Here is a 21,492-nt window from a genome sequence, read left to right as displayed (position 1 = left end):
TTGTAAACCTCATTTTATTAGAAAAGTAGGTTTAGAAAGCAGTGGGTAATAGACAGTTCAGTCTTCAAGATTTTAGTGCCATCATTGATAATGCTCTAATTTTATATCAGTAAGCAGTGTTATTTTCTTAAATGTTTTTATTTAATTTTATGAAAGTAAATTTAAAGGTTGGATGGTTTAAAACTTTGCATTCAGTTTCTTAATTTGCTTTGCTTTTAATGTATATGATTTGATCTAAATGTCCTATTAGGCTGTGATTCATTAATTCAGCAAAATAAAGTTAGATCTTAAATCAGTATTCATTCTGATGGTGCCTGTTTGTAAGTGTATGGGGAGATACTTGTGTAGAACATCTGTGAATTTTTCCTAGCCAGATAGTCTGGATCAAGATGCTGTTTGCAAAATTCTGTAAAGGTTTGGGGATTTTGTGTAGGAAATTGACTCTGCAGCATTTGTACTGGGGATTGGATTCTTGTGTTCTAGCATAGAAGCTCAGTGGGTTGTCACCGCATCTGCCTGCCCTCTGCCTTGTCATACTTTGGACCATAATTGTATACAGTTTCAGGCAGCAGTTTGCTTCCCTTATTTGTGTGTTCTGAAGGTTGGGCAGCAGGAGCTTATTTGCATGAAAGTAAGTCAGAAGACCTGTCTGTCTAGAAACCATTTAGATTTTATGTTTTAACACCTTCTGTCTAATATCCACCACCCTCTGAACTGTCCCTGTGTGCACCCCCACCCCACCCCCCCAGAACAAGAGGTTGGAGTCAATATCTTTTGTTCTTAAAGAGATAATAAATTTCTTTAAAATCCCTCTCCCCAACCCTCCATGAGGTGCATATCATTTTATTGAGGACTTTATGGATCCTTTTTCTTTTAAAATGGTATTTTAAAGGCTGAATTGTTCAGTAATAAAACCTACCACAGTACTTCTGAAGATACTGGCTGACTAGTTCTCAGAAGAGTTTTCAACCAGCTTTATTAACATGCATTCTTTTAATGAAATGTTAATGAAGAAGATGATCTGATAAACTTCTTCAAAACTTTCTGTGCGAATAACTCATCTAAAGAAAAATCCTCAGATTATTTCTTTTAAGGCATCTATGTTTGTTTCTGTAGCTGTCTGTCTTTCATGCATGTCGATAACGCCTACAAGCAAGCCACGAAGATTTTGGTGTGTTGTTCTTCTAAGGCTTGAATGACTAATTTTCTGAAGGTGTAAGAAACAACAGCCCTTCATGTGAAATTTCTTTTGTGCTTGTTACAACTGCTAGAAGCAGGAGAAAGTAAGTACAGACTAGAATTCAGAGTTGCAATCTGACCAGGAATCCTCCAGGCTTCTTATCTTGAATAGTTGAGATCACAGTTCTTTCTTCTCTCTTACCTGTACTTCAGTGCTTTTAATTCTTCATAGTCTCTTATGCTTAATCTTAATGGTTTATAAGATACTTCACTGGCGTAATTAGATGATCTTAAAATAGTCTGATCTGTTAGCAATATTGGAACAGTGAAGGGACAGCCTGCCCAATCATTGGGTTTCATGTAGTGCACCCACATACATGTGTCATTGCTTGGGCCACAGGGGAGGAAGGAAGGAAGGAGTAGGGAGTAGGTGAGATTTTTTTTTTTTAAGACACAACTGGAGCTTAACATGAATGCTTCGGCCCACCTGTTTTAGGTTTTATAGATGTTTTCCTTCAGGATTTTGACAACAGCCAATTAAAGTAACTAGAAGGCAGCTTCTGTTGTTTCAAACAAGATACATGTGAAGTCATATGAAGATACAAAATTCAGTTCCAAGGGTGTTCCTTTGCTTAAGTTGTTTTTTTATATTTGTAGCTTGATTGCTTCAGTCTTGGTTCATCAACATTTATGCTTGAGAGAGAGTGAGCCTCATCTTACTTCATAGTCCTTGATTCAAACTTCCAAGAATTTCTGGTCTCAGACCTTTAAACTTTGAAGTGTCATTAATGTATCTACTTACTTGAGACTCTGTATCTGGGTTTGACTACTTTCTGTAATGGTCTTGTCTTCCTTTTCCGTTTCCATCTCCTTAGGCACAGATACAGATTTGGGCAAGGAAACAATTGCATATATTAATGGAAAAGGTTGTTGTAGGTATATAAATTCTGAAGGGTAAGCACTGAATTTAAAATGTGTATTTTTGGAAGTTTGAGTTGCTGTTACTGTAGCTGCTACAATATGGAACAGGGATTAGGATCGTTTTTGTTTCTTGTTACTATGGAAGAGGAGGAACTCTATATACAGTACATTCGGGGTGCTGCATGTGATGTAATTTATTCCATGTTTTCTGGAACACATTTTTTTGTGTGGCTTTCTGTAAAAGACTTTCTTCTGAAAAAATCACAACCCAAACCCCCTAACAAAATTATGTGTCAAGTTGCCATGATTTTTGTTGATTAAAAAGGGATTTCAGTGTGATATAAGTAGCCATTTGGTGAAATGTTCAGATCCTCAGTAGCTAATGCTAGGCATACAAATACTAGCTGCTCTTGAATTTAAGCAGACAATGTACTTCTATTATTTCAACATGCAAAATGCTTTTTGAGGAATGTTTGTTCTGGTTTTGGATTGATGACTGTTAATTTTGGAGTCTAATAAAACTTCTGCATCTATGTTTTTGGGTCCTACAAAAAAGCCCCACAACTTGTAAGAAATGCTTTCATTATGTAGGTTCTGAGTTTTCAGACCATCATTGTAAGAGTAACTTGTACTCTGTAAGATGTGGTTAAAAACAAATTCTCCTGATAATGTTTGATTTCTCCTTGCAGGTGGATTTTATATACTACTTCCATGCAGGAAGTGAGAAGAGTAGTTTTAACTGTGTGTTAATGTCTTGTGTATGCTGCAAGATTTCTTGAGCTTTTCCTATAAATGGCAGTAACTTGGCAAGTCCTATGTGTAGTTTAATGTTTAAACTAACTCTGGTTTTATGTTGCTGGTATTGTTGGTGCTCTTGCATATAGAGTTGCAATATAACTGAAGATCAGGAGGTGGAACTTGCTTCTCTTCCTGTTAGAGCTGTCATCCCAAAAGCTTGGTATAGGCATCATTTTAGTATGGTTCGGTTTGTTACACAAAATTATTCTGGTGTAATTTATAGACCTGATTAGATGAAGTCAGCTTTCAACTGAATTTGGTACATTTCTTAAAACATTTGTGTTTTTCATGTTGTTTATGGGGTTGTTTTGGGGTTGTGTTTTTTCCTTTCTTCCACATTTGTTCACTGTACTTAGAATGATTTTTCAGTGAATTAGTTTCAATGTTCCAGCTAAATCCTTGGCTATAGTGATGGCATAAGTGGTGGAGATCTTTTTCTGGTATTCTCTCTACCATATTTCCTTATGTCTGTTAGACCTATTTAGATGAAAATGCTGTAAGCCAACGATGTTGCCTGGGTGCTTGTTCTGTTAATAGTATTAATTTTTGTCTTGGAACTATTAGTAGAGAGATTATTAGGAGACGTCTAACACAGAAAAGCTTCCTGTAGACTACTTGAAATAGTGGTGAATTCTAACAGGGTTCCCATGGTAGTGAATGTGTTTTCTTTAATACACATTAGTCAGATCTTGCTATTGTTATCTTTATAATACAGCATGTTGGCTGTATTATAGTCAATACACAAGTTGCCTTAGCAAAACTTTCTAAAACACTATAAAAACCCCATATAAAACCATGTTTGGCAAAAAATGCTTAAGGGTTCTAACGGTTCCTGAGTGTGCAAGGAACCATCTTGTTCTCTTTTTTGGCATTCATATAAGCTTTATAATCCAAGTCTTTGTCTCTTTCTCCTCTGCTGTATTCCCATACTAAATTAAGTTATTTAACTTTTATTTTAGCAATAGGAGACAATTTGAGCATAATTAATGTATCTGTCTAAATGAGTGATACTGAATTGGATTATAATTGTTTAGAGAGCATGTCTGCAATCATTCATTGTGAAACTGTACATTTCTAAATATTGAAGTCTGACTATTCAATCTGATGAATGTAGCTCTAGATCTGCACATTCATTGCCACTCTTAATTTCCAGAATGCACCAGTGGGCTGAGATGCTGTTCTAGAATTCCAGGTCTTGAGTGAAGGGAGCTCTGGCTGTGGTTTAGCGGCAGAGAAAGGCACACACCCTTTGCCTGCCCCAGCCAGTCATCACAAGGCCAGCCCTTCTCTCCTGCTTCATATGCTGTGCCCGATAGAGGAGGTTTCAGCCCTCTTACTGCCCGGAGCTCATACTCTGCCCACAGGGAGATGCACTGGATGTTGGATAATGAGGGAAGATAACATCCGTATTGTTTTCATAATTTTTCTTTAAAAAGTGTTTCTGGGTTATAGTGTTGTTTTGCTAGTCTCAGGCAATTAATGTATGAAAACTCCTAAAACCAGAAGGTTTTTTCCCCTAACGTTAGATCTGTACAGCCAATAGGTGTGTACAGTATGCTTAGATACGTTACAAGCTTGATAGGCCTTACCTATTTTTCCTATTGAGCAACTTCCTTGGCTTATTTTAATAACATTGTCATTTGAAAGACTTGCTCAGGTACTGTACTGAACCACATAAGATAGAAAGAATATTACTAATTAGATCTGTCTTTGGTCTCTAATCTGAAATCTAGAAACGTAGTCTTTTAGTCTGTTTAGCTAGAATTCCTCAGATCCCCTCTTAGAAGTAAAGGTGTATTCCGATAGGTGTAGATAGAACTAGGCAGGCTACCTTTAGTTTAATGTAGCTATGTAAGTCAATGGCATGTTAGGATGGCCACACAGAGAAGCACTTATTTTTTTTGTCCCTACCACTTGAACATCCATGGTTTCACAAAATGCTCTTTAATTGTAATATTTAAATGGGGTAAACCTCGTTCTTAATGGAGACCGTGTCTTAAGAGCCATCCATGTTTGTCATCTATTAAGTCTTTGGGAAATTGTTAATAAGTTCAGTTATGATTGTTCCCTAGCGAGGCATGGGTGGCAATGCACCTACTTTTTGAGGTGGGTATGTCTTATCACATGGTCTCGTGTGGTTTGTAGCTGTGAATTCCTGTTTCAGCTTTTCTTCATATCTTTAGCAGAAGAGTGCTGTAACTATATGAGATGTTCCAGTAAAGCAAATGACAGTCAGCACCTACCAACTTTTATTCTTTTTCCACTTGTTTCTTTGTTACATGTGGTTTGGTCATTTTTTTATGTATTGTGAGAACACATTAAGATTTTTCTTTTTTATTTAGCAAGCCTTGCTCCATGAAATGCCTTCAAAGTAGGCTTGAAATTATTTGTAATAATTGCGTGACAAATTTAAAGCAGTCATGCATAAAAAATATCTCGTTTACATGTTTCATTTAGATGATTAGACTATAATGAGGTTTGTGGCTTTTGGTAAAATCTGTAGTTCCAAAATTTATCTGTGGTCTAGATTGATGCCTCTGTTCTAAGAAGAAAGTTTTATCTCAGATGGCCTTCAAATCAGGAAAAATAAGGAGGTAAAACATTTTATTTCCTTTTGATCTGTACATATGACAGAGGCTTCTGAACTGTCCAGTGTAAACGTCATGTGGTGATGATGGTTGAGTGATGATGGTGGTAGTTTCTACTGTGTTGTAATCTGACCTGACCAAATGGATGCCTGAATCTGAGAAGCCTTAGCTTTAACTGAGGACTTCATTCTGCCAAATATAACTTGCTATTTACAAATAGCTCTTGCTATTTACAAATATGGAAGATAAAAAAATCTAGAAATAATTCTCTAGTGAAAATGCTGCATTTTAAAATTTGTTTTCAATTTTACAGTTGATACCTGTAGGTTAAATTAGAAGTTTAAATTGTGATTTGGAGTACTTCAGTGCCTCAAAGCTTGTCTGCTAATCTGTTGCTTTAGCAGCAAATATTACTTTTATTAGCAAACCTTGCCTTGTTTTGGGTGTTTTGTTGTTAAGGAAATTTAAGATTGGTGCCTTACCTTGCATTTGAAGTCGATTGATTGCTTTTTGACCCTGATGCAAACGCCTTAATCCTTGTCTCCCTGCCTAGGTGCAATTTAAGTCTCTTATCCTGTTCTTTGTCAGTGTGACAGGACAGAGCAGTATTTTGAAGAGGAGGTATGGTGTGCCATGCGATGGCTAAAATGAACTGATGTAAACAATTGAAGCTATGCTGCATATGATTTTTGATGTGAGGCCCTGGAAGACTGAATATGTCAGATTTCAGCTTTTTTTTTGGAGACAGTTGCAAGTAAATCAGAAGTATTTCTGTTTGTGTTCCCACCTCTTTCCTGTCTTTCTCTGCTGTTTTTTTGAGATTTCATTCATTTAATTTCCCAGTGGGTTTTCTGTCAGATTTATCTGTTCAAGTACTAGTGTTTTTCTCTTGAGGAAGAAAGTCTTGTGAATTCTACTCTCAGTAAGAGTGTGTGTGTGTATATGTATATGTGTATATATATATATATGTATATATTTTAACTTAATATGTTCCCTTCCATTTTTCTTTTTTTTTTTCCTAATGCTCTCATGAATAAAGTTCCAGGTCAGTCAGCTGGTATGTCACATGAACAGAGTTTTTTTTGTTCTTTTTCCACCTAGTGTCTTGAAAAGTAGATGCTCTAAAACTGACCAATTATGTACTAACACTTTTGGAGAAACAAAACAGTTACTATCTACTCTTAAAAACAGCATCTGCATAGTTTTACATTATGCAAGCTATGGTTTTATTGATAATCTCGTTAGGTAGGTTTTGATTTCTGTTGTTGTTGGGGGTTTATTTGCTTCTGAGATAAGAATAACCTGTAACGCATCAAACAGTTGCAGATAATTTAATTCCAGGTCTTCCACCAAGGTCAGTAGTTTTCTATCAAATGCTTTGTATAATATTGAGCGTTTATTGTTCTTGGTCAAAACATGTTTCATATGATCTGTAAGAGTTTTAACTTTTGTTTGTAGGACCTTAGTATTATTTGCTTGCGTTGTAAAAACTAAAGAAATAGTGTTTCTTATATTGGTGAAATTTGGAAGCTACATTTTTAATGGTGCAGTCAGAGATGTGCTATTAGAAGGATGAAAAACATGGATTTGATCAACAAGTTGTATTTGTTGATCCTGTTTCTTATTTTTCAGATTGAAGTTTACTAGTTCAGTTATTTCATTAGTTTTCTGTGCTTTTTATCAGTGTAACTCTTGTTTTTAGTTATGGGTTTTTTTTCCTTTGCGAAGGAATCCAGCATAAGATTGCTTTAAATGTGTTAACTGTTGTATACTTCTGATGTGCTGGTACTTTTTGTGTGTGTGTTGTTCTTCAATGCTATGACTTTGCTTATAGCAGGTCAGAATGCTATGTAACTCTTAAGATCAAGGTGGAAAAAGATTTTAAAAATAAGATTGTAATGAAAAAATGGGTTTAAGTCTGCCAATAAGGAAGGGATGGCTTTAAATATTTGGGTGGTAAGAATTCAAATGCGAAGTTTAGCAGAAGTAAACAATTGTAACATTATAATTCAGTTAGGCTCACATTTTTGACAGTTGAACAGAGGTGAAGCATGGTACTTGAGGAGGATTTTTTGGTTTTATTTTTTTCCTTTGCAGCAACAGCTTCTGTGCTCCCATGGGTTGGGGGGTGGGGAACTCTTACCAGCAGCTGTATAGAAACCTATAAGTGTAAAGATAGCCCAGATTTGTTGTTAAGGCTATCAGAGTACTGATAGCAGTAGTAGCACTTAGTTGATATGATGCTATTTGATCAGATGAAGTATCTCAATCATGTGCTTCTGTGTGATGTTATATGAACACATATTCTGCATGTAGCTAATAGAAGTGTTTCTCCTGGTTCATTAAAAGATTCTCTCCTGTATTACAGATGATTTGGTGCCTCCAATGTGGTCCCCTAGTGTAGGCATTCTAATGTCAAAATGAAACCTGGTCAATATATCAGGACCATACTGTAGCCTTCAGATAGTTTGTTGCTTAACCTTTGATGACTAAAATTGCAAGCCTTATAATACAGCATACCACATCTTTATAGAAGTATTTTTCTGTCAGTGTATGATTTGATAAATGCTAGTGTTATCTGCAGGGTAATTAAAGAAAGACTCTGAATAGTGAGCTCATTTAAAGTATCATGTACTGAAAATCCAGCCATTTATTACAGCATGCCTCTACCTTTGCCTCTCTTTGTTCTGGTGATACACCCATAGCACATCTTTACTGTGGATAAAGGTTACCCATTGATAGTTCTGTTTGGTTTCCAGGGGTCTCCTATCCAGTAGAAAGGGCGGACCAGTGATGCATGAGCAATCTCACAAAGTGTCTACTTAAGAGTGTCACGATGTGGTTATAGTATGCAGCAAATGTGCAATTGCAGCTTAATTAGGTATATGAGAACTTTTAAACTAGCCACTATGGACACAGTTTCACTAGAGTAGCAACAGTCTGAGGCTTTTATGTGGGCTAGCTGCCTAAATATTTGCCAAAGGTCTGTATGATTCCAACTTCAGTGCCAAAGCTTACTGTGATTACACTCTTACTGATAAATATTTGCATTTGAGTTAGGCTTTCCTCTATGCTTACAAAAAGAAAAGGATTAATGTGTATTCATTATTCCAGCAGTATACAGATACTTTTCTAATTGCTCTTGACCTTTGTGATCAAGTCTATTCCCCTTTTATTTTAGCATTCTCCAAGGCAGCAGTCTGAAGCCATGAAACACATTATCTGAAATGTCCCCCTGTGTTAGTCTGTAGGCAGTTTTTAGAAGACATTGCCTTCCTTTCCCCATTAGGCTGGTGTTCTCTGTAGTGGTATCCTCTTTCATAGTATGACATAGAAAAGCATTGTGACAGAGATTGATAAAATATTTCTAGTGTGTGCTCCATTAATTTTGACAACTCAGATTTGTTTGTACTTTTTATATGCCAGTGTGTGTATTTCTATATATGTCAATATATGTAGAGACAATGTGTGAGGTTTTTACAGAGAACATCTGCTATGAAATTGTTAGAACAGTATGCAGTGATACTTATTTAAAATGTGTTCTAGTCATTACTGTGTAGCCCGTTGGTTTAATAAACCAGTAAAATATTTCAAATGTAGTTGAATATCCTCCCCAGTTAATAATGTGCTGTTTTGAATTTCATTGGTCTTACACGTCACTTATTATAGACTCTAATCTTTGTGACCTTTTCCTTAAATTTTCATAGCAAGAGAGTAAGACAAATATATGAGCTTTGGAGTTTTGAATCTTAAAAATTCATAATATAGATGACAAATGCAAGGCTTAGATGTTTGTTTTAAAATAGTAAATGGGTTAAAGTAGCAGTGGCATACTTAGTACTCTGCTGGCATAGTTTTTTCCCTTCAGATGGTTGTTTGGAATGTGAGGCCTCTTCCTATATTTGCTGTAGCAGAGCTAAACTCTAATGTCACTTACAGGAGAAATTTAATACAAGCAGCTTGTACAGAACTGACCTGCTGCCATGATAGCCTGTAATATATTTAGCATGCATGTGTCTAGTAACCATGTGATCTTATGCAAGTGAATAAAAGAGTGAAAATCTCAAAAGTTACAATTTCTCTGAATGTTTTCAGTGTTGGTTAAAAACTAAAGCGTAAAATTATCAAACTATTTGAAGAGACTCTTTGTAACTGAGATGTAACCAACTCTAGAATTTGGAATGCTGCAGCACTGTTGGCGTATCAGTGTAAGAGAGGACTGACAATTCAAAAGTAGTTGGATTTTTTTTAATCCACCATAATTTTTTGAGTACCTTGTTTGTTTTCTTAGGCTGTTATGATTCAGTGTGCTGCTGCTATGATGACTAAAAATTGATTTTTAAATGAAATCTGAAAATAAAAATCTGATCCTCAGGTACTTAATCTTTAAGAAAAGCTAGAAATGGAAATTTTGGCAGTGATATTGTCAGAATTTCTTGGTGGTATCTGTGCTTAAAAGCTAATGTATCAGATATCATGCCTCCTGCAGATTTAAGAGGTCACCATTTGGGAGATGATATGCAGGGAAGAGTGGCATACATAAGTCCTATATGAAGACAACATTACAAGGTGGATAATCTCTTTAATGGAACATAATCTCTTTTATGCAAAATCCTAATAAAGTTTAATACCATTTTCTCTTCTGGTTTGTTGCTTAAAGTGTGATACAGCAAGTGTTGGTTTACTCTTTATGTTTTTTTTATACCTTGTAGTGAATAGAAACAGTGAGGTGGCTTGCTCATTGTGTCCTCTTTGTTGCATGATACCATCTAGCTTGTGGTAGCAGGATTCTTCTTGCACTGTAGCTATGGGCCCAGGTGAATAAAAATGTCCTAGGTTGGGTCTAAGCACCAGGGTGCAGCTTTAGTATTGAATATGGCACAACGTATTTCCAGTGACTCATTGCTAAGGGATTTACTTTCTCAGACTTGCATGATTGCACTCCTTAGCTTGAAGATTCAAGTGGGTTCTGAACACTGGGAGTTTGATCTTCAGGTCCAGTGGTCATTTGCCATGCCAGTGAGGCTTGGCTTGAGGAACGGAGGGTTCCACTTTCCCCACCTATGATTTAACTTGTAAGTATATCTTTCAGCTGGTAACTTTTTCCATGTGTTCCTGTTGAAAAGACTATGTAGGCGCTCTCAGATAATGTGTTACTGGATTTTGGTTTTTGATGGTATTTCTCTAAATGCACTGTTGTTGTGTACTAGTAAGCTCCTTCAAAGATTGAAGATATTTTCTATTGAATTCCTAGTTTTGGTAGATACTGCATTTGCAGAAAAATTATAAGGAAGCCCAGTGAATTTTCTTTTGAGTGCTTTAAGGACGTACATTGTAAAGCAGCATTAAATTGTCTTAAACATGATAGAGATCTGAAACTATTACATAAAATGTAACGATATTATGTGCTCAGAGTTACATACCTTAGCATGCATACTGTTTCCTAGGCCTGCAGAATATGGTGGTGTTGGAAGCTATCACTGGTCTTTTAAAGTGTTTCAAAATATCAATAATCCTATTGCCCAAGCTTCTGAATTAATAGCATATGAAGACAACATTTTGTTTTTCCATAGCAGCCTGGATCTGAGACGCTGAGGAACCACCAGTGAAATCTCAGATCTCTAGCAAAAGCTGTGACTTTTTTGTAGTGGGTTTAACAGTGCTATTGGCAAATATTTATTAATTTGTTTCATCATTTAGCTTACTTTTTTCTCATGGTTCTTCTAAAAAAGTTTTCATTTAAAAGAACTGAGTTTTGTGCTTAATTAATTTGGCTTTCAGAAGGCCTAAGGAGACCATGTGCACTCTTGAAGGACCTTCCCTTAAGGTGAAATCCTTAAAAGCGAATGAGAATCAGTTTCTTTTGAATGGCTGCTTGAATCTACTAAATTTAAAAAGGCATGTCCATGTCTTTGTTCTGTGCTTCGTGGCATCAAATTAGATAAAATGCCACAGACAACGCTCCCTACAGATAAACTTATTGTTAACTTATTCTGCTGTTGTCCTCCATTACGCTTTTTTCCTCTGCTTTTGGGGACTTCCCTTTCTCTTGAACGTCTTTCTTCCAGCAGTATGGGGTGAGAGTCTTCACTGAAGTGAACTTGGACTAATTCCAAATAAGAACAGTGAGACTTGAGAGCTATCTCACCTCTATATGGGAAGATTATGGAGAATATCACCATATTGTTCAGGAATATTTTGGCTTCATTTCTACCTACAGCAAGAGTTAAGCCAAGACCAAGCATTTGAATAAAATGAGATTTTGAGTCTGAGGATTTACTAGATGAAGTATTTCTTCCTTTCTGTACCCAAACTGACATCTTGCAAATAATGCAGATGGACTAACTTGGCAGCATTAAAATAGAAGAGCAGATATCTTAGTTTACTGTCTAAAGCAAAGCTCAGTGCATTGCTGCTTTCTAGATACTTCATACCTGTGCAATAGACCTGGTTCATGCATGCCTTTCTATTACTGGGCTCTGCATTTATGGTAGTGTTAAGATTTATGTGGCACTTTTCTGATTCAGAATACTAAAGAGTTTGCATTTTTTTTTGAGTGATGCATAAAGGGGAGCGCCTGCCATCTATAAAAGCTTCCTGATGTTGTTAATCAGATCTTACCATCAAAATTTAATATATTCAGTGGTAGACAAAGAGGAAGAAAAAGCTACAAAAGCTAGAAGGAAGAATCTCTGCAAGTATTGGTTGATGTAACATGTTAAGAGTAGTGCTTGCTAGAAGTACAGGGTAAGCTTGTTTTGATTCATATCTTATTTTTGAAAGCAGGTACATGTTTATAGTGTGGAGGATGTCTCCACCCCTCCCCCCAGTGAAGCTCTGTGTTGGAGAAAATGATGACGCTGTGTGTTGGTGAATTCTTACAAATCTAAACATAGACAGTAATCATAGGTGTGTCTGTGCAGGGGCAAAAATCTATTAGCTTCAGATGAAGTCATAAACTGAAGTTTTGAGAACTGGGTCAATGGTCAGCATTTTGGGTTGTATGAAGAAGTCTTTGTTTCACATCTCAGTTAAAAAAATCTATTAGCTTGGCAGCAGGATGAAACCTGATAAAAAGAAACTATCTGCTGTTTGTCTGAACTGCAGAGTGAATTGCTGGAAAGGTAGAATTTTGTAGTCTTTGTGTTTTGTTTTTTGTTTTCTTTCCTTTAAACAAGTCTTAATGCATTTCCTTAGAGCTTCTGAAATCCTGTGTCAAAGTAGAGGCTGTGAGTTGGGAACTGAGAGAAAAGTAGAACTCGGTCAGCAATACAATTTCTTAATTAAAATCCACTTTACAGATACTTTCTTCCATCTCCTATGTTCTGTCAGGAGTATCTCGTATTTTGGCATACAGATTTTTCTGTAAGTTGACTGCTAGTTTTTGTTAACCAATGTGTGGTGTGGCCTCATATGCAAAACTTGAAGCATCAGGGGGGAAGGAGCTGGGCTATGTAAGAGTATGAAAAGATGAAACTGGTCGCTTGAAAGTTTCTTGCAGTACAATTTGTAGCCAGAGTTAGAACTTTGTTACTACATATCTGTATGTTGCAATGAGATTTAATAGATAATTGCACTTTTCAGGGTGGTATAGGAAAGAAGATATGTTCAAAGGTACCCAAGTCTTCTTGAGGCTAAAATATGATTTTAATACAGGCAAAAGCAGCAGTAATATAGATGAACATATTAGGCCCTACTTACGCTGTCCTTTCCAGGCTCTGTCTTTGCTGATGCAGGTGAAATTGGAGACTAGGAGCACTAGTAGAGCTGCTGTTTGCCAGCTAGCTGTCAATATTTATTGCTTCAGCTGCTGCAAGACTTCCAGTCAGCATGTAAAAGAAAGACAGTTTTAATGTCCTGAAGGCCTGGAGTACTGAACAATAACTTCTTTTAAGAGGAGTTAAGAATTCTTGCAGGTGAAAGAATGTTTCTAAGGTTCTTTCAAGTTGTGTATAAACTTTATGCTGGGGTTCACTTTTTTTGTTCATGTAACTCCATATAATGATCTTCACAGATTATTTATGGAGAATGAACAAAATGAGATGCTGTGAAATAATTAAGCTAGAATCTGATTCTAGTATACAGACTCTGCTTTCATGAATATATTTATTTGTGAGGTTTGTTTTGTTTTCCTTAGGGAAATAAGTATATAAAGATTTTCATGAAGACAAAATGCTTTATTGTCATACCAGAAAGGAATGGAAAAGATTGCAGATTCTTCCTTGTGTACTCTAGTGATAATCTTAGAATAAAAACCTAAAAATTTCTATGTTTAAATAAATCTATCACTTCACATGCCGGAATTTAACACTAGCTTTATCCACTTATTTCTCCAAGCTTAAGGATTGACAGAGGTGTCTGACCTTGCAAATTGCACACTTTCATCTACCAGGGCTGCAGGCAGTATCAAAGTTTTATAGTGGGATGCAACTGCTCTTACCAAAATAAGATGCTGCTGTTAACATTAGAGCTAATACCTTCAAGAAGACATTCACGCCTGACTGCTACATTTTTGCTTTACAACTGAAATATAGTTCCTGGGTCTCTTAGCTATTTTTTTGTCAGAGATGAACATGAAGACAGCACGGGTTGAAGGGATCCAGCAGTGTGTGTGAAGTGGGCACTGTTTTGTGTCATTTTCATAGAAGGTTTAAATCATTGATGCAATAATTAATGATGAGATGTCCACTTTGACCCATCTACTAATGCAAGACTGAGGCTGATCGTACCATCTTCTATCCTGCAGTGGTTTCAGGGCTGCTTCTTGGTGTTTCTGGCAGTTTCTTTTATAGTGGGGATAATTATTTTTTCCTTTTCCAAAGTCAGGATAGAAAGGTGTGTGTGGCTGTTGTGGCTGTTTTTTTTTGTGTTGTGTTTTTTGTTGGTGTGCTTTTGTTGTTTTTTTTAATCTTTTAAGGCCTAATTGCAGGTCTGGTTGGCCAGCTACATTTATCGTCTCTGATTCCTGACTGATCCTGGTTATTGTCAGGTCTAGGGCGTCATTGCATCAGATGATACTTGGCTCACTAAGTAGTAAAGATGAAGATGTCTACCTTAGAGTTTCAAAAAGCTTGCATTTGCATCTAATGTTTCATGTCAAAGTTAAATGAATATACTTGTTTAAATGGAAGAGGTTTTCAGTAAGGGAAGTCTACAATAATCTGAGCCTGTCTGGGCTTCTGCTTCAGATTCCTGGCTACTTAACGTAATTGAAAATAGGCCAGCTGCCTTTCAAATACATTAAGATCCAGCTACTGTGTTATCTTGCTTTTTTCAATATTCCTTGCTGTTGTTTAACTCTTCAGTGATGTAGTTTATTCATGCGGTTGTTTATCAGATGGGCTTTGTATATTTATATATGGATCACTACATTGATTCTTGCTTGGGACCTTGATTAAATTTTTGTTGGCCTTCACTTAAACCTCTGTTGCCCGTATCTTCTCATTCAGACCTTTTTAGTGGCTCTAGTCATGCAACTTTCTTTTGTTTTGTCATTGAGTATTTCATTGCAGAAGCTACCGAAACAGATATTTTAATGTGTCTTGCTATCTGCCACTTGAATCATGTAGCTTTGCTATGAAGCAGTAATGTTAGTTAGGGTCAAATGACTTAAGTTTTCTATTTGCAGCAATCTACAAGAAAGGTGAAATAATTAGATTTTATCATTTGCTCTGCTGTGCAGGTATAGCAAGTAACAGTTATTGTAGCATTATGAATTTCCACTTGTCAACTAAACTGTATTAACTCACTGAGAGTGCTGCTTTGTTGCCATTGCTAAGGAAAAAGGACTTTCAAAGTTAGTTAGTTTTAGAATTAGGTTTCTATTCAGAGAAGAGTTCTTAACCTGAAGATTCAGTGTACCATAATCATTGTAGTTTAGGTAACGCTTTTGCAAGTGAAGCAGAGTGGCTAGGTTAATGTTAATGACATGAATGCCCAGACTACCAGACATCACCTGCCAATAAAGGAAAAGGTTTATGTGTAGGAGAAGAAAACATTCTGAATAATATTCTCACTTCTTTGCTTAGTAGAAAATGAGTTTACTACAATATTTTTAGGTGTTGGGGTATGTATCTTAACGTAGTTAACTTTTGTTTTTAGGGGTCTGCCCTGTACTTGATTTGGACAGTCTTGTGATTGCTTTTAAGAATATAGATATCCAAATGAGAGACAGGAACACTAGCTGTGGGGTGGGGTGGGGGGGGCATGGAGAGAGACAGAAAGTTATGAAGTACTTTAATCAGTAAAATGTTATAGGTCATAAGGAATTTCTTTCTAGGCTGATTTTAAAAGTGGCTGCTGAAATTGAAGAGTTTGAGAATCAGACTGTTTCTTGACCATGGATGCCTAGCACCATCTTCCTGAATCCATTGGTGTTGCCTATATTATACCTGTATTTAATCTTTTTCCAGTATAGCACTTTGGCGATGTAGCCAAATAGATTCATCTCACTTGTACGTTATTTTATATTTGCCACCTGTCTGCCTCGGATTCTGAAACCTTTAGATTATGAAGAAACAGTCTCCATGCATGTTTGGAAAGGACCTGCACTGTGATCTGCTGTAGCCCCCCACCAGCAGTAATGCTGTTTTATTTTACTTAAATATAAAATGACTGCTTAAAAGGATGCAGGGAAGGGAATAATTCGCTGAAATTTGATTTTAATCTCTCTGAAGTATGGTGTAACTTTTTTTTTTTTTTTTAATTAAGTAGTTTGAACTGGTGGTGTATCTGAATTTTAGAAGAGATTCAGTTTTGAACAAAGGCTATGGCAGCCACAGAAAAAAATCTTACCACTAATCTTTGTTAAAAATGTGTAGGCGTCTTTATGGTTTACTGAATGTCTTACTGAGGCATGCAGGCTGTTTGAAGCATTATGTTGTCGTGTCTGTCTGGTTTATAATTGTTTCATTTCAACAATATGACTGCATGCTGTCATTTAATCAGACATAGAATAAATTATTGAAAAAGCTTTCTGGGTAATTGTTCAGTGATTTAAAGCTTCTTATAGATTCTTTAGTATGTAATATCTCTTCTATTTGTTCTTGGTTTTCCTCTTCTGTTCCCTTTAAAAGTGGGGGGTGGAATCCTCTGGAAGACTGGAAATGTGTATTTAGTGAGAAAGAGAGTCTGCTCAGGAGGGAAATCATTGTGGAGACTACATCTCCTAGCAGGTAAAAAAACAAAACCAAAACCCGAACTAAACCAAAACCACCACTACCACCAAACAAACCCAAATAAGAAAAAATGAAATGGGAGTTGGGCAAGAAGTGTAGAGCTTGCACTTTGTACAGAGCCTGAAGAAAGGCTGATATATAGCATCAGGAAAGGCATATAGTTAACAATGAGCTAAACCTTGGGAAGAAATTTACCAAGTAGAAAATGGGAGCGTATGGTGCTCTGCGTCACAAAGCCATTGTTGACTGAAGCCAAACTTGGAAATGAAGACCCGTCTTGCAAGGGCACGATGTGCAAGGAAGAATCTTGTTTATAATCCTTCTATGTTTCCATTGTCTCATCTACTCACATCTGTCCCTTACTAAGAACTTTAATAAAATCTGGCATTTTTCAGTTTGAAGTCTGGTTTGAGGAAGCTCTCTATAGGACAAGGTATAAGCAGAAACATTTGAAAGCTATGGCTGCCTTTGTATCCCATTACATTCCTGAAGTCAGCTGTAAATGTTTTTGACTGCCGTAAAGTTTGTTCGGTAACATGTGTTGAAGTTGCTGTCATGCGGCTGTTGCATTACCTCAACAGTTTGTACTTTGTATGTAGAGTGGACAGTTTTCCTCTTTGTAAAAAGTAGTGAGTTACTAAAAGTTGAGTCACTGATAAGTGTTCAGAACTTCACTGAGTTTCAAAAGTCTTGTTGCAAATCACAAAATAACTTTTCTGAAGTACCAAGCTTGTACAGTTTTCTACATTAGCTAAACTCAGTGTCAGATAAAATTACCTAATGATTTATGTCCTTTGTTTTTTTCCAGTAGAAGAAACGGAAAACCAAAGGCAATCAAATGCCTTTTATATACGTACTTCCTAAGGAAAAATCTGCTACGGTTTCTACTCTTGCCTTGGGAAACTGTGCCAGTTATACACCAGTCAGTTTTAATCTAGTGAGAACAGACAATGTTTTAGTTAACTGGAGAAATGCTTATTTGGCATCTGTGACAAGGAAACTGAAGTGCAGCTTGCAAAATTTGAATACATTTTTAAAAGAGAGTATTTGAAGGATAAGAATAATAAATCTCATAACATTGCCCTATAGTATGTGCTGCATTCTGAATGTTTTTTCTGCCTGTCTTCATTTCTGTAAATTTTAAATTTTATGTCAGGATGCTGTTTCAGTTAGCTCAGTTGGCACCTTGTTTAATTTTGAACTATGTGTAATAGTAGTACACTATTAGTATTTTTCTGATGTTGCTTTCAGGTGTTCATTTTTTTTTTTTTTCCTAAACAATCTAGCTGCAAGATGTGGCTATGATATGTCAGAACTTAAATAGAAGGGTATTTTTGTCCAGTTTTTGGTTTATGAATGTTTGGTTCTTTAGGTTATTTGTTGAGGTTCTGAGTGATTGTAAAATTAGCCCCTGTCTTTGCCCCCAAGCACCCACTAAAATTGTTAGTACTCCTCAGAAAAGATAATGTACTTAAATCATGTAATTCTCAGAGGCAAAAAAGAACAATACTCCTTATGGATAAGGATATCCAAATAGAAATGCCAGGAACCTGAATTTTTAAGGTTACTTTGTCATGTTGCTTATATTTAAATTTCCGGTCCCTGAATTCAGTGTGGCATGGCCATGTTAAAAACTAGAAGCAAAGCTTTCAGTTTAATTAACTATAAAATTATGAAAACAGTGAGTGACCAAACAAAAACCCCCCAGGTGATATAGCTTGTCTAGAATTTAATAGAAATCTGAGCAAATGAGTTTAGTACTTTAGAAGAGTATTTGGCTGTTGTAACTGTGTCCACTTGCAGTCCCCAGTCTTACTCACTGTATGTACTCTGATTTGCTCTACTGATTTATGTAGAGATAAATATAGATGTGGCAGGTGGGGCTGAGGTATTGTGAGAACTCATGAGATAGTGAGCTATACCTTTGCCAAATGTTATGCAAAATAAGATTATCTGTATTCTCTGATCTATTGATAAACTTAAGTTGAGATGGGACAGTAATGAGCCAAGATAGCAATAATTAATGCTGGCGTGTCACAGCGGTAACTGATGAAATATGAAGACTTCTGGAAATAGGTTTCCTAATGATAGTAGTTTTTCTTAAAGCCATGACTTAATTTAGTGGTATGTAATATGTGTTACCTAAAGATGCATCAATGAGCTTGAAGATTGTTTAAGTGTTAAGATGTTGCAAAACCAGAAGAAAACTCCATTTTGGTTGGTAAATGTTAATTGGAAACTGAACAGTCCTGTGTATGTATTCTTTTCTTTCTTGTTGCAGGATGAAGAAAAACATTAAACTGAACTTTTTAGTTGTCCACACGGTTAGGTATTTGTTTAATTTATGACCAATGTTTGTGAAGGTGTCTTTTAATCTGATTCTTACTGAATCACTAGGGTAGCTTTAAAGAAAGGAAATTATTTTCCCAGCTGAGAATAGCAGCATGGTACCCCCCTCCCCCCTCCCCAAGCTAAATGTAAAAAGTTCATTTTACAGGGGTTTGTTTTGTCCTCTGTAACAGAGAGAGCTCTTCTGCAACAGCTTTTTGTTGTGGGTGAAATTATGTATAATTTAAAGCCATCTCTAGTAGACATGTTTGTACCAGCATTTTGGAAGGTACATCCTGGTGGCTTCCTTTAGAGGAAGAGTTTTCATAAGAAGACATGTGGTGCCCTGCCTCTTTTTTTTTTTTTGGCCACATGGTAGTTAAGGTGCATGGCCATTACAGATTCACAATAACCTCGAGGCAGATGTTTTTGATCTTGAAAAACATTTAATATATTTTTTTTATATTTTTATATCTATATCTATATCTATATCTATATATATATATAAAAAATAATATCAGGAAAGAAACCGTCCCTCTGTGGCTTATGTTATACACAGGTTTATGGGTTTAAAACTGGTGTTTAAATGCTTTTAGTTGCACTTTGAGCTGTCATTGTGAAAGTTATGAAATGTGTAATGAGTTTTAAACTAATTAAATACCTGCAAATACTCTTCTATTTCATAGTGGAGCAATCATACCTAAATTTAAGATTAAATTTCTGCATCTAGTTCATTAGTATTCCAAGAACTGTAAATGGTGAAAAAAGGGAGGCTTATCTGGTCAAAAGATTTAAAATTGTGATCAAAATGACCTTGTTGTTCTAAAAGCTATGGTTCACTTGCAACAGGTTAGTCTTCCTGGCCATAGCTTTTAAATATAGGGTTTTGTTTTGCTAGGAGTGTCCAGAATCATCTTTCTTTGTGATTGTTTTTTGTATACCGTGGAAAAGTCACATCTTTTGACAAGTTATATGATAAATTAGCAACAAGTTTCTTGAGAAACTCTCTGGAGCATGTTTTCCAGACTGCTATTCAGTCATGCAGTTATTTTCTTAATCTGTTTGTAGAAGTCTGGCAACAGAATTGTTGTGATTACCTAATATTTTAAGTTTTGTTTCTATCTAAAATTGGATTTTAATCCAGTATTGAAAGTCTAGTTCTCTTTCTGTGGTTTTCTTTCTCCACTGTTAGCTCATGAGTTTCCAGATCACATTTTCTAATTGCATTTGAACGTGCTTTTGAGAATGCAAAGATAAATTATTTTAGAAAAATACTAAGACCAAATTTATGGATGGGAATAATAAAAGAGAATCTAATTTCCCTGTAAAATATGTGGTAAAGATGTATGCTTTTACAGATATCTTGATAATGGCTGTTTTGCTTCTAGAGACTATAAATACTCAGAATGGGATGATACATATTTTTTGGATTTGAGCAGTAGGCTAAGAAATAACATTTATAGCAATGTAACAGTGTGAAAAATATTTGGATATTGTGCTTAATTGAAATGTAAATCCATTTAATTTTAAATAACTAGAACAGAATTCCTGGCTGTCCCTGATCCTTGACAATGCTTCATTTATTATATTATCCAGGAGTGCATGTACTGTCATGGGTGATGCTGATAGTTCTCAAAAACTGGTCCATCAGCTCAGAAAATGTAGATTTAAAAAAAAAAAATATTTATTCTAGGAGTAATAAAACTAATTTTAAAAACAGGCATCTGAATCTTAGTTCATTTTTCATACAGCTTGGATTTATGTAGTTGTGCTTGTAAGAAAATATAGTTATTTTACTTCATCTTAGATGGGACTTTCTGCATGGAAAAGAATGCCAGAAAAGGCCATTTTGAGCAACTGTATATTTAAATAGTATTCAGAAGTTGAAGTTCTTCAGTAAGACCATATTTTTGAAAGTACTTTGAGATCTCTTCTAATATGCCTTCAAAACTTTGAACATTTGAAAAACTGTGTACAAATTAGAAGCTCAAAAATAGATTTGATTTTTTACGTGGAAACTGAGGAACATGTTTAGTTGCGAATCTGCACAAATCCACTCTTAGAAGTACGGTTTACTTAAATGGTGTAGTATCAAAGACGTATGTTGTTCTCAGCTGAAAGAAACAAGTGTTTTGTGATGCATAAAAAAAGAATATCAATAAAGAATTGTTTATGGCTTCCTGTTTTTTATGTTGCCCCACTTTTTAAAAAAAGTTATTTTGGCTAAGAGTTGTATTATTGTTTTATAACAATGCTTGTGTATCCCTTGCTAGCTGAAGCCAGTCTTATTTACTGTAAGGCTTTACTTGGATGTAGAAGAATGGCTTCTAAACTGAGGATGGAAAAAAGATTTATTTCCTAATACTGTGGTACAGCAAGAAGTGTGAGATAAATGACAACATGTAGTCTTGTTTTAAAGGGGTAGGCTGTGCTATTGTTTTTTACACTTAGATTTGACATTACTTACAGCAATGTATGATGACAGGGCTGTAGAAATGTGG

The 21,492-nt window shown here is 35.8% G+C and overlaps 1 protein-coding gene across 2 annotated transcripts in view; it reads left to right on the top strand.

Annotated features, from left to right (window-relative positions):
• Positions 1-535: 535 nt before the first annotated feature.
• Positions 536-21,492, top strand: part of MEF2A (myocyte enhancer factor 2A) — an 83,015-nt gene continuing 62,058 nt past the window's right edge. Inside the window, exon 1 of one of the 2 annotated variants that reach the window (XM_026855746.1) lies at positions 536-631. The gene's annotated coding sequence lies outside the window, so the exon portion shown is untranslated. Of the gene's footprint in view, positions 632-6,183; positions 6,205-21,492 lie in introns of those variants that run through there. The other variant, XM_026855747.1, reaches the window with a different exon arrangement.

This window comes from Athene cunicularia (assembly GCF_003259725.1).
Source record: "Athene cunicularia isolate RWA chromosome 10 unlocalized genomic scaffold, athCun1 chr10_part1, whole genome shotgun sequence".
Taxonomy (NCBI): domain Eukaryota; kingdom Metazoa; phylum Chordata; class Aves; order Strigiformes; family Strigidae; genus Athene; species Athene cunicularia.
This window is presented reverse-complemented; position numbering and strand designations above follow the sequence as displayed.